Genomic DNA, 14,504 nt, shown 5'->3' on the forward strand with positions numbered 1-14,504 from the left:
AAGAGCGGATTGGCCTAAATGGAAAGATGCGATCCAGGCTGAATTGGATTTACTAGCAAAGAGACGGGTATTTGGGCCTGTAACGCAGACACCCCCAGATGTAAAGCCTGTTGGCCATAAATGGGTCTTTGTTAGAAAGCGTAATGAGAAAAATGAGGTGGTTAGATATAAAGCCTGCCTCGTGGCGCAAGGTTTCTCACAACGCCCTGGAATCGACTACGAGGAGACGTATTCTCCCGTAATGGACGTTATAACGTTCCGCTACCTTGTCAGTTTGTTTGGTAGTTTCTAAAAAACTTGACATGCAGCTTATGGATGTGGTTACAGCGTATCTCTATGGGGATCTAGATTCAAAGATATATATAAAGGTTTTAGATGGACTTCAATTACCCAAATCAAGTGGCTCTAAACCACGGAGCGCGTTTTCAATAATGATTAAAACGCTCATTATATGGATTAAAACAATCCGGACGGATGTGGTATAACCGTCTAAGTGACTACTTGATTGGGAAGGGATATATTAACAATGAAATATGCCCATGTGTGTTCCTTAAAAGAATAAGTTCCGGATTTGCAATTGTAGCAGTTTATGTCGATGACATGAACCTAATTGGAACTCTAGATGAGTTGAAGGAAACTGTTGAATATTTGAAATCCAAATTTGAGATGAAAGATCTTGGGAAAACACGGTTTTGTCTCGGTTTAGAACTCGAGCACCGTACGTACACTATGCCAAAAAAGCTATCAGACGACACGCATCAGACGACAGAAGGTTGATTTTCTGTCGTCTGATTTTTTCAGACGACAGATAAATTAAATGTGTTGTCTGAATACACAGAGAAACCATACCTGTTTCATTTTGAAGATATGGTCATATTCAGACAACAGTTATATGTCGTTTGAAAATATTGAAATTTTTCATATTGAACCCTAGCAAAAATTTTAGAATTCCCTCCAACTACATCAAGCCTTTCCCTCTCAAAGGTCCCGAACCCTAACTGAGAAGTCAATGGGGATGATATTCAGACAACATTGCTAAGAAATTGTGTTGTCTGAATTAGGTGATTTAAATTTTTTATTTTTTAAGTATTCTTTGGGATAAGTATGAAAGTCTTCGTGTTTTCCCCCACACTCGTTAGGTCTGTCTAAAACCCAAGTCTCAATTGCAAAAGCCTGAACCTCCACTGCGAATACTCGACCATCTCTCAAAATCTTAACCCAAAACTCGGTCATCTCTCAAATCTGAACCTAGATCGAACTCATCTCAGTCTTTTCAACCAAACCTAAACCTTCTTAGTATCTTCTTCATCTATGAACCTTGAGAATCCTTGATGTTTCATTCACGTGCGGTTTAATGGAGCTGTTCAACAACCACTTAACAGATTAGAGCAAGCTTTAATATTCTGTTTTCTATTGGGTTATTGGTAAGTATTTTGCTTCAGTACTAGTATTTAGTTTAGGGTTTCGATTGGATTCAATCTTCAATTTTAGGGTTTTTCTGGAAATTGACTTGGGTTTTGCTTGTTTTCCTTGTAGATTCGAGTTAGGTGTCAGGTCTTTCTCCAATTTGTTTTCCTTGAAAATAATAGGGCCTCGCACCGTCTCTACTTTCAAAGAGAGGCATCCTCAGCGTCTCCGAGTTCGTCACCGCCAGTGATAACCTCGTCTCCAAGTGCCTTACCTGGTATTGGTATTCCAAACCCTTTCAATTTTGATTTCTCTTTTATTCCCAGTTCAATATTTTCTATCTCTGTTTGGGTTTTTTTTTATCTGTTAACCATAATTGTTGTTACATATTTGAGGAAAGAATCGGGCTTTAGACCTTGTGCTATGATTCCAGTATCGGTATTTAATCTTTGAGTTAAAGGAAGAGCAATTTTGCTAGAGGGTTTCTAATGTGGATTCAGTGATGATTGATTATATATGTGATGCTTATTAATGACAGAAATTTGGTGTTTTGAGGTATTGCATGTTTGTTTACCAATCAATTATGATTATGTTAGGGAATCAAGAAAACCAAGCAAGAGGAAGCCATATCTACCGTCTGAAAACCAGTATTTGATTACTAGAAATGGTATACTCAATTAATTTCCCCTTGTGTCACTGCATTTTCGTCTTATGCTTGCTAGTTCCTTGTGCCTTTAGTTATGCTGGCAATTCTCTCTACTTCTTCAATCCCTTGTTTACACAGGGCTGCATCTGTGGAAGAGGAGTACGAAGTTGGAGGTGTGGAAGTTCTTATTGATAATGAAGATAATGATGGCTGGTTGGCAACATAAGGGAAGCCAAAGAGTAAGCATCTTCTTTATTTTTTTAAGTATATGACAATATTTTCGTGGAACCTTAAGACTCAGACTGTTTTTCATCTTTATAAGATAAAAGTAGTGAGGAGGAAAACTTTCCTTCTATTGAAAATTTAAAAATCAGCAAGGTGAAGTCGGCCCCCTCGCAAGTTAAGGGTGAAGATGAAGATGATATCCCTGACATGGCTGATTATGAAGAAGATGACAACACCTGTAAGTATTCAATTGTCATGCATAAGTTGTGAATAGATCTAATATTAGTAGTTTGTGATTAATACTTATCTAATTGCATACAGAATCAAATTATATATGGTCCCTTATGTCTCTTTAAAACTTACATGGGTGGATGCTTTTGGTTAAGCTCAAGAATTGCTTTTGGCACCTTCTATAAGTAGACAAAGAAACCCTCCAAAGCTAGCATACACCAAATATTGGTCATTTTCACAGCTCAATGATCTTACTTAATTATATATATAAAAGCTGCACCACTACCACCTATTTATCCAGAACTTAGTCCAAAAAGCTCAATCTGCTCTATAATTCTATCTATTGCAGATGGAATACAAAAGAAAAAGAAGGGCTGGTGTTCGTTCATTCTCCATGTATATGTGCCGCTGAGACCCACTTGGAAATCTTGACACAACTTTCGTCTTAATGTCACAACCAAGCAGCCTAATTTTCTCTCTCCTTGTCATCTTCATGACTCTTTGCAAATGCTTTCCTACAAATCTTTATATGTCGTTGACTGGAAGGTGAGCTATTAATAAGATATAAGAGTAGTAAGAGCCAAATCTCTATGACATACAAAGCAGAGTTCTCCATATGGAACGTAGTCTCAAATTAAAGAGTTCATAGCATTTCCATCTTTTAATTTGCACAAGTATATTTGTACTTCTATTGAGAGGATTGTACATTATTTCCAGCAGAGAAGTGGCCTGATTGAGAATTGCTGTGAAATATTTTTGTACAGACAAGTATTAGAAATTATTTCCAACTTGCAAGCTTGTTGTATTGCTTTTGGTAGCTGGTTTGTTGTTTACTAGAAAGTAAAGATTTTGGATTTCTTTTCTGGCAATTTTGTAACTTGTAAGTTACGTGTCAGGACATTTAAATTTTCTTTGGTCATTTTGCGTAACTGTTATAATTCTCATCAGCATAGAACAAGATAAACAACATACAGTGCTTATCCTCTTGTCTCTCTTCTTATTTTCTATGTTTTGCACAAGTTTCAAAGCTCTCAAACATGTGTAAATGTAGAAAAACTATCATGCGGATCCTTTGATAAAGATTATATTACATACTGAAGTAAGCAACAGCTGATAGCTGATAGCTTTTCTGATCTCAGGACATTTAAAGCAACAACTGATAGCTTTTCTGATCTCAGCAACAATGTCACCAATTACCACTTGATTCGCGGCGCATCTGATCTCAGGTTCTTTGTATTCGAATTCTTGTTCCATTGAAATGGCTATATATAGTGTTCTGTTGCTTCAGAATTTTGTAATCTGATGCTTTAATGTGCGTTGCTGAGGTACTAAAGATGTATGAGTTATTTATACTTTTGGCCTTCAATTTTAATAAATTTTTTGCAATATTGTAAATTGTAGGAATGTGGTTCATGTTATAATTAAACGTACACGTCATTTTAGTGTAGTTACAGGGATTGGAGTATACTAGATTTGATTGTACTCAGATACATGGTTAATTTGTTATTTCTTTTGCATCTATGGAATCTATTTAAAGTGTGTGGTGCTTATGGAACTGTATGTTCTACTAATTTTATGGGCTTCTCCATTTTTGGTGGTTTCATCATCTCAAAATGGTACTTTGTATCGTGCAACTCTTCTTAAAGGTTGTTGAGTGCAATTTTATGTTTCTCTTCTTAAAGGTTTTTGTTTTCTTTTGTGGTGAAATGGCACCTCATGATTTGCATCTAAAGATATGCTCATTGTTTTCAGGGTCACTCATGCTGACCAGTCAACTTCGATGCAAATGTTGTTGGATTTGACCAAGACAAGGATGTTGCGGTTTTACATGTTGCATCCAAAGACATACTAAGGCCTATACCATTTAGTGTCTCTGCAGACTTGCTAGTTGGTCAGAAAGTGTCTGCTATTGACAATCTTGTAAGTTTGATATTGCTTCATCCTTGCATTATTGCTATTACTTCTTAATACATTGGACATATCTTATGTAATCAAATATGTAATTTACTAAGATCCTATATTCATTTAAATCACTTAATGTGATGATGTAGATTTTAGAACTGTATATCACAAAGTTGTCCACGAATTAATCATATCTTGTGATTTATTAAGATCCTCTAATCTTGAGAGCATACACAATGATTTTGTTATATGTACTGGTATATTTTCAGGAATACTGCTTATACAAGACTATATTATATCACATATGTGAACCTTTATTGTACTCTCTTCTCATGAAGTTGAAACTTTACAGAACATTAGAGCTCATATGTTTCCATTTCTCTTTTAGCCCAACAACATCTTTTTGTTCTTTGCTCTGTATCCTTCACAGTTTTTTATAACAGTATTCTCCGAGTCTGATACACCAAATTTCTACTTGTCTGAATTTTTTTGTTGTTGTGAGTTGTTAGGTGGGTGGACAAATGGAATCTAGAAAGGTAGTTCTTATTACTGCTGCTTCAAACCTTGCTGTAGTAGGGTGCTCATGACTTTTGCTGTTTTGTTTATCTGATCTGAAACGTATACATAGAGCATAGAGTATAAGACTGCTAAATTAAGCTGTGTCCTCTTCTCATAAAGAGTATATGACTGGCATTCCCATATATTGCTGCATCAGAGAAGGATGCTATGGAAAGTGATCATGTGCTTATATACACGTATACATCCTTCTATGTTTCGTATGTCAATATCAATTCCTTACAAGTCATGAAGTTGACTATGTTAAAGGTACCTGAAAGAAGCCCCATTCCTTACAAGCCAAATGAAGTTTTGCCATTAATCATCATGGAACAATGGATTCAAGACATTGGTTTTAGAAGGATGAGAAGGCTCAGAAGTTAGCTCTAAGACATGGACTTGAGGATGCAAGCTTCCATTAGGAATAAGTAGGCTAGTGTTTGGTTGCAACTACATTATTGTACTTTGGTTTATATATGTATGGGATGTATGTATAGCTGCAGTAACAGATTAATCAAATATTGGTATTTTTATGAATGAATTCCATTTTTGATGAATGCATTGGGTAGTTTCCAGATTTACATAATTGTGGCGCAACGAAGAATAAAAATATGTCATCTGAATTATAAAGCAACGACAAAATGAAATCCAAATATGTTGTTGGACATATCTAAGAACAACAGAAACAAGAAAAAATATGTTGTTACTTGTGCACTCAAACAACAGAAAATTGTCATATGAAATAAAGAGCAACGACAAAATAAAATTCAAATATGTTGTTGGACATATTTAAGAACAACAGATACCAGAAAAAATATGTTGTTCCTTGTGTACTAAAACAACAGATAAATGTTATTGTAGGCTACTAAAGACGATAGATAAATGTAATCTGAACTGAATGATAATGACAGTTAACTGTTATTGGAATTTGAGTAAAACAACACTAAACTGTTATTATAAGTCTATTCAGACCACAGAAATGACCATTTTTCTGTCTTTGGAATAAGCATTAGATCATAGAAATTACAAGGAACTGTTATTTTTTTTCAGATCACACCACATTTATCTGTCGTCTAAATTCACTAATACATAGCTAACTCATGTCTTGATTTCATCAGACAACAGAAGACCTAAAAAATTTCTGTCGTCTGAAAAATAAGACGACAGAGGAAATCTGTCGTCTGATACCCCAAGAGACGGCACCGTACTAGACAACAGAAATTTTTTTGATCAGACGACAGATCTGCTCTGTCGTCTGATTGCTTTTTTGGCATAGTGGTAGTGATGGGATTTTGATCCATCAGTCTGCATATACTCAGAAAATATCCATCAGTCTGCATATACTCAGAAAATTCTAAGGCGCTTTAATGAAGATAAAGCAAAGCCTGTGAGTACTCCTATCATTGGCCGTAGTCTTGAGCCGGGAAAAGATCCGTTCCGTCCAAATGATGAGGACGAAGAGTTATTGGAGGCCGAAGTGCCCTATTTAAAGTGCAATAGGTGCATTATTGTACTTAGCTCAATGCACAAGACCAGACATCTCATTCGCAGTGAACTTGTTAGCTCGACATAATTCTGCGCCAACACACCTCCATTGGATTGGTGTAAAGACAATCTTTTGATACCTAAAAGGTACGTTTGATATGGGCCTATTTTATCCCTCCAGAGAGAAGAGGAATGACGGAAAATTGGAATCAGACCCCAAGAGGCAAGACGCCGCCGTCCATTGCATGACCACAGGCCATGCCACCGCCGCCGGCGCCACCGCTGTCCAAGGTGGCCGACGTTCTCCTCCTCCCCTCCATCAAAATGACAATGATGTTTTGATGGGTTTAATTTGCTGATGCAGGGTACCTCTCTGACCCTCACAAAGGTTGCTCCCAAATGGGTTATGTCTTTACCATGGGAAGCACTGCAATATCTTGAAGGTCTATAAAACAGACCCTTGTTGCTACTTCCTCAAATCATGCAGAGATTATTGTTCTACATGAAGCCATGCGTGAATGTATATGGCTAAGGTCTATAATTAGACATATTCGAGGAAGTTGTGGTTTGAAGTCTACCATGGATGAACCTACATGCATTTATGAAGATAATGCAGCTTGTATCGAGCAAATGAAGTTAGGTTTCATCAAGGGCGACAACACCAAGCATATATCGCCTAAGTTCTTTTATAATCAGCAACAACAATCACTTCTAAATATTGAAGTCAATCAAATCCGATCAGAGGATAATGTAGCAGACTTGTTCACTAAGTCGTTACCTAAATCCACCTTCGAGAAACATGTGAAGAGCATCGGATTGAAAAAGTTATCCGAACTCCCACGATTGTAGCAATCAGGGGGAGATATCGACATCAGGGGGAGTTATGATGTCTACATGTTCGATCTCGAAGAGTGAATGACGTGTTGTACTCTTTTTCTCCTCCTTGAGCTTGTTTTTGTCCCACATGGTTTTTCACTCGAGCAAGGTTTTTAACGAGATAACGGATGAAGCGTCACCACCAAGTTTGAGCGGCACAAGGGGGAGTGTTGAAGGAAATCGACTTATGTGTGCCTAATCAAACTAGGATTAGTTCCATGATTGTAATAAGAGAGAATGTTCTAGAATTCCTAGTCCTATTCGGAATAGTTTTCCTTGTATTATTAGAACATGTACTTTATAATCCCTATATATAGGGCTTCTATTCTCAATAATGAAACATACAATTCTCTCATCAATCTCTCTCGAATTCTCTCATTCTAAAACAATGTGATATATATTAAGCAATGCGTAGTTTTGCTTAGGGATTCTTACCTCAGACTTTACTGATAAAATCTCCCCAAATTGTTTCAATTGTTCTGGGGGTGAAGTTTTGTCGATCTCAGCTTCCAATATTGCAGGATGAACCTTAACCTCTGTACAAGCATGTTAAATTGTAACAATCAACAAAGAGATTTCACGAGATTAAAAGAGAATGAAACTTACCATGTATATCTTCATCTGCTAACCGGCCAGGATGCAATATCACAGGGCCTTAATGTCATCAGATTTTGCAAGTTTGGCCACTACATTCCCTGAAAAAAAAAAATGTGAGCAAGCCCCACTTCATGTTAGTTTGATTCTCTATTGACAACTAGTTCGGCCCAAGTAATGAAGGGTTTACCTCCCCAGCAAAATCCTGCAGCTCCTATTGCAGAAATACCTTGACTCTTTAGAGCAGCAAGCACTGGTTTGGCATCCTCATATCCTTTTTCCTATAGCAGTTCCAAAGACAAAACTAGTTTAGAGTTTTAGACACACGCACCACGCAATTGTTCAGGAGAGACTGTGAGTCGGAAGTTCTAGTAATTAGGTGGAATCATGATTGATTGTACTATCCAAATTGAGAAGCACTGAGGGCCTGACATTTCTTCTGTCTTTCTCTGATCACAAAGAACACTACTGACAACAAGCTAGGAGGGGGACTGGTACCAAACTACCAACAATAAATTATAAATATATAAGACTGGTTAACCACGAGATCGACAACTTGGAAAAGAAGGTGGGAGCAAAAGTACTTGGTGTATTTGTCGCAACATATTTGCATCATCTCTAGCGTCATATGTCATATTGATATTGATGATAATATTATTACTATAGATTGCTCCAGATTTGATGGAATTTAATTAAAGGTTGATGCTTGGTAGTGTTACTATGACCATACGAGAATATTGTTGTAATGTGCTTGTCCAGTATCTAAAATTCTACCACTTACCAAACACCATGCATATAAAATAACAATATGCTCGCTCTGTTAGTCCATTCTCATGGATGAAGTGCATACTATCACCATTCAGAGATATATATATATATACTGAAGTTTCTCAACTTAAATGACAGAAAAGATACTAAATTAATATTCAAACAATGCATTAATCCAAGGAACAGAATTTTGAAAACTTACAAATATTGCTATAGAAGTTAAGGGCTTATTTAACCAAAAGATCCACACAGTACTGTTTCTCAAGTGACAATTTCCCAGAAGTTTCAGAAGGCTTCATAGCTTCTTCGTCCAATCAAATATTCTTAAAAACATTTCATCATGCAAATTGTTTCAATACTCATGCGGAGATGTACATTTGATTAATCTCAGCTCCAAGTATATAAAGAAACGGCAATCCATTAGTATTATTCTTTCAAAATTATACAAAGACAAACCGGTCAATAATACAATAATCATGCTAGCTAGATTGATCAGGAAAGATGATACTCTCCTCAACCCACACCTGATTTTGGTAATCCTTCAAATTCCATAACCCCATAATCCCAATATAATTCATCCACTTCTCATCACTAAATTCTTCAAGTATTGCACTTTCTTGGGGGGAGACCAGATAAATTCTTGCATAGGGGCCGCCACACCACGTGGCGGTGCGACCCTCCAATAAAAAACCAGAAAATTTTCCCCTTTTTCAAAACTGTCCCTGCTTTTTAAAGTAAAATATCCAAAACATCCCCCTGCTGGGCAGTGATTGAACAGCCGCACCACGTGTCCGTGCGGCTGCCCCACGCAAGAACTTCTCGGGAAGACCATTCCGTACATTTATAATCCTGAGAAAATGGGATCAGGGTGATTTTAAGTTTTTAACTAACAATTTATATCGATCCTGGTAAAGTTATTTTGACTTTTCTTATAACGTTTAGGAGGTGGTCTCTGGGGGTACAGAGGAGGAGTTTGCCTGTGTGGATTTGTTCTGAGCTCTCATCATCATAACATAGTCCCATGGATGTAGCAGCTACTATTCCATCGGCTCCACGCTTTTTCAGAAATATAAGCGCTTATTTAAACCATCAGCTAGCACACTGTTCTAATCTTAGATGACAGAAAAAGATACTCAAGTTCAAACATTGCATTAATCCAAGGAACAAATTTACAGACCATTATTGCTACATAAAAAGTCTAGTCCTTATTTAAACCATAAGATCCACACTGTCCTCATCTTAAAGTGACAATATAACAAATATTGCTACAATGATGATACCATTCACTTGACATGGGTGACAAACCACTCCAACAAATCTTTATGAGCCTCCTCAGCGGGCTTCACAGCTTCTTCGTTTGAAACATCATACCTCACAGTCCATCCATGCGACACTTTTGGGAATATCTTCACATGACTTTTGATCTGTAATTCCATAAAACCAAGAGTCATTTCAAACTCTAGAATTGCAATAACTACCGGATACCACAGTAGTGCCTCTTTCCTATCAGGTCTCGGTGTTATAACTTTGATGAAAGGATATTTTACCTCAGACTTTGCAGTTAAAGCCTCTTCAAATTGTTTTACGAGTTCAGGCGGAGACAGATGATCAATCTCAGCTCCAAGTATAGATATTGGAACCTTAACAGCTGAAAGTAGTTCCAGAAATAAATCAAGAAACAGAGATTAGTTACATCTATTATTTTCTTTTGCAAGAACTAGAACAGCACAACTCTTCTCTTCCTCTATGATGAAGATATACTGATTAGGCAGATATTTCTTGAATATTGAATAGATAACTCTTACCCTTGATATCATCCACTGTGACCCAAGCAGGATGAGCCAGAACAGCAGCTTGGATAAAGTCACCCTTTGCAAGTTCAACTACAACCTTGGCTGAGAACAGGACAAAACAATTCAATGAAATAAAAACAATATTTGCCATATTGGTTGAACTACCGTATTAAGATTGTGACGTAAAACACTGTCTTAATGCGAGCCCCCTAAAAAATCCTGTCTAATATATGAGAACATTTTGTTTAATCCAAAACTGAATAAATACATCCCATATTAAATGAAAAGAAAGAAAAATGTAAACTCACCTCCCCAACAGAAGCCTGCAGCACCGATTGCAGAGACGCCTTTACTTTTTAGAACTTCAATAACTAATTTAGCATCTTCAAATCCCTTCTCCTACAGATACAGAACACCAGTTTGAAAGCTAATCAGTTATAACCAGCTGCATTCTAGTATCGGGTCTTCGCGTCGCGGACTCGTTTGCTTGTGGCGTCTACGGTGCCTCGCCCACAACGCCGAAGCCTAGTTTCTAGTCTCACCTGCGCTCGGTGCCCCCGCTGAGCTACCTTGTTCCTAAACCGTGCCCCCAGCGCAGCTCAAACTAGACTCCGAGCCTGAGGTACCCTACTGCGAAACTCTTCCTCTTTTCCTTTCTTAGTCACCTAACATTCTGTGACGTCGGCCTTGACGTCATGACGTCTCCTTCACAATGACCATGACGTCGACATCGGCGTAGGCGTCGATGACGTCTTCTTTAATGTCTGCGGCGTCAACCTCGACGGTGGTGATTTTTCCTCAATAATCTCGACACCAACCTCGACGTCAGTGACATCCTTCTCAATAACTACTATGCCAGCCTCGACGTCGATGATGTCGCTCTCAATAACCTCGACGCTAACCTCCACGTCGGTATCAACCTTGACGTCGGCGCCAACCTCGACGTCGGTGACGTTTTTCTCAATAATCTCAGTGTCAACCTCGACGTCGGCGCCAACCTCGACGTCGATGACTTCTTTCGCAATAACCTCGGTGCTAACCTCGGCCTCGGTATCAACCTCGACGTCGGCGCCAACCTCGATGTCGATGACTTCTTTCGCAATAACCTCGGTGCTAACCTCGACGTCGGTGACGTCCTTTTCAATATCCTTGGCGTCGACCTCGACGTCAGCGCTAACCTCGACGTCGACCCCAACCTCGACGTCGGCGACGTGTTTCGTAATAACCTTAGTGTCGACCTCGATGTTGGCGTCTCGTCATCGACCCTTGGCGTCAACCTTGACATCGGCGTAGGTGTCTATTTTAATGAAGGCAAGGGCGTCTCGACGTCGGCGTAGGTGTCTACTTCGACAAGGGTGCTTCGACGTCGGTGTCCATTTCGACGAGGGTGCCTCGACGTCGGCGTCCATTTCGACGAGGGCGCCTCGACGTCAACTTCGACAAGGGTGCCTCGACGTCGGCGTCCTATTTCGACAAGGACGCCTCGATGTCGGCTTCGACAAGGGTGCCTCGACGTCGTCGTCCATTTCGACGAGGGCGCCTCGATGTCGGCGTTTCGTCGTCAGCGTCGGCGTCCCTCTCGACAAGGGCGCCTCGACGTCGACGTCCATTTCGACATCGGCGTCTATTTCGACGAGGGTGCTACGACGTCAGCGTCCATTTCGACGAGGGTGCCTCGACGTCAGCGTCCATTTCGATGAGGGTGCCTCGACGTCGGCGTCTATTTCGACGAGGGTGTCTCGAAATCGACTCTATTTCGACGAGGATGTCTCGAAATCGAAGTCTATTTCGATGAGGGTGTCTCGAAATCGAAGTCTATTTCGACGAGGGTGCCTCGAAATCAAAGTCTATTTCGCCGAGGGTGCCTCGAAATCGAAGTCTATTTCGACGAGGGTGCCTCGACGAGGGTGCCACGTCGTCGGCGTAGGCATCCATTTTGGCAAGGGTGCCTTGACGAGGGTGCCACGTCGTCGGCAATAGGATTTCCGAAATCGAAGTCTATTTCGACGAGGGTGCCACGACGTCAGCGTCCATTTCGACGAGGGTGCCTCGACGTCAGCGTCCATTTCGACGAGGGTGCCTCGATGTCGGCGTCTATTTCGACGAGGGTGTCTCGAAATCGACTCTATTTCAACGAGGATGTCTCGAAATCGAAGTCTATTTCGATGAGGGTGTCTCGAAATCGAAGTCTATTTCGACGAGGGTGCCTCGAAATCAAAGTCTATTTCGCCGAGGGTGCCTCGAAATCGAAGTCTATTTCGACGAGGGTGCCTCGACGAGGGTGCCACGTCGTCGGCGTAGGCATCCATTTCGACAAGGGTGCCTTGACGAGGGTGCCACGTCGTCGGCAATAGGATTTCCGAAATCGAAGTCTATTTCGACGAGGGTGCCACGTCGTCGGCGTAGGCATCCATTTCGACAAGGGTGCCTTGACGAGGGTGCCACGTCGTCGGCAATAGGATTTCGACGAGGGTGCCACGTCGTCGGCGTAGGCATCCATTTTGACAAAGGTGCCACGTCATCGGCAATCGGATTTCGACGAGGGTGCCACGTCGTCGGAGTAGGCATCCATTTCGACAAGGGTGCCACGTCGTCGGCAATCAGATTTCGACGAGGGTGCCACGTCATCGGCGTAGGCATCCTTTTCGATAAGGGTGCCTCGACGAGGGTGCCACGTCGTCGGCTATCAGCAAGGGTACCTCGGCAATCTGCAAGGGTACCTCGACGAGGGTGCCACGTCGCCGGCAATCAGCAAGGGTACCTCGACGAGGGTGACACGTCGTCGGCAATCGGCAAAGGTACCTCGACGAGGGTGCCACGTCGTCGGCAATCAGCAAGGGTACCTCGACGAGGGTGCCACGTCGTCGGCAATCGGCAAAGGTACCTCGACGAGGGTGCCACGTCGTCGGCAATCGGCAAGGGTACCTCGACGAGGGTGGCTCAACGAGGGTGCCACGTCGTAGGCAATCAGCAAGGGTACCTCGACGAGGGTGCCACGTCGTCGGCAATCAGCAAGGGTACCTCGGCAATCTGCAAGGGTACCTCGACGAGGGTGCCACGTCGTCGGCAATCAGCAAGGGTACCTCGACGAGGGTGCCACGTCGTCGGCAATCGGCAAAGGTACCTCGACGAGGGTGCCACGTCGTCGGCAATCGGCAAGGGTACCTCGACGAGGGTGGCTCAACGAGGGTGGCTCAACGAGGGTGCCACGTCGTCGGCAATCAGCAAGGGTACCTCGACGAGGGTGCCACGTCGTCGGCAATCAGCAAGGGTACCTCGGCAATCTGCAAGGGTACCTCGACGAGGGTGCCACGTCGTCGGCAATCAGCAAGGGTACCTCGACGAGGGTGCCACGTCGTCGGCAATCGGCAAGGGTACCTCGACGAGGGTGGCTCAACGAGGGTGCCACGTCGTCGGCAATCAGCAAGGGTGGCTCGACGAGGGTGCCACGTCGTCGACAATCAGCAAGGGTACCTCGACGAGGGTGCCACGTCGTCGAGGTAAGCTCCTCAGCATCACTCTAGGTGATGATGCCCAGGTGACGACGACAACGGCCGCAAAGGCCGTCATGGCTTGGACACGTATTCCATTCTCCCATTCTCCTATATGCCCCCTTGTTTTTCTTGACCGTGCTTGTAAACGCTCAGAAAGAAAAACAAAACAAGAGTAAAATATTCGAGGCAAGGAGCTGTGCAAAACAATAGAGGAATGGAAACCAAACCGTGATGGCGAGTCTATCCGCCACGCATTGCGTTTTAACAACATCTAGGGATAGGATTGCCCCCATTTCTGTTCGGTGATACACCCTATATCCTGCATGATTAAAATTCGTCACGCCATCCCACCCCCGCCTGCAGCGAGGGTGTGGTCCATCATCCCACCCCCGCCCTCGGCGAGGGGTGAGGCACGCCATCCCACCCCCGCCTGCAGCGAGGGTGTGGTCCATCATCCCACCCCCGCCCTCGGCGAGGGGTGAGGCACGCCATCCCACCCCCGCCTGCAGCGAGGGTGTGGTCCATCAT

General features: G+C 42.0%; 1 long non-coding RNA gene across 2 annotated transcripts; it reads left to right on the forward strand.

Moving 5' to 3' along the window:
- Window positions 1–822: 822 nt before the first annotated feature.
- Window positions 823–5,665, forward strand: LOC133712077 (uncharacterized). 2 transcript variants are annotated; one of them, XR_009847145.1, is made up of 10 exons: window positions 823–1,424; window positions 1,537–1,684; window positions 2,004–2,074; window positions 2,192–2,292; window positions 2,376–2,516; window positions 2,859–3,055; window positions 3,649–3,735; window positions 4,262–4,429; window positions 4,921–4,947; window positions 5,127–5,665. It is a non-coding gene; the product is annotated as an uncharacterized LOC133712077 (long non-coding RNA). The 2 variants fall into 2 exon arrangements; XR_009847144.1 differs by having other exon boundaries at window positions 824–1,424; window positions 4,921–5,662.
- Window positions 5,666–14,504: the final 8,839 nt, after the last annotated feature.

The sequence above is a fragment of the Rosa rugosa genome, chromosome 5 (assembly GCF_958449725.1).
Source record: "Rosa rugosa chromosome 5, drRosRugo1.1, whole genome shotgun sequence".
In the NCBI taxonomy this organism is placed as follows: Eukaryota; Viridiplantae; Streptophyta; class Magnoliopsida; order Rosales; family Rosaceae; genus Rosa; species Rosa rugosa.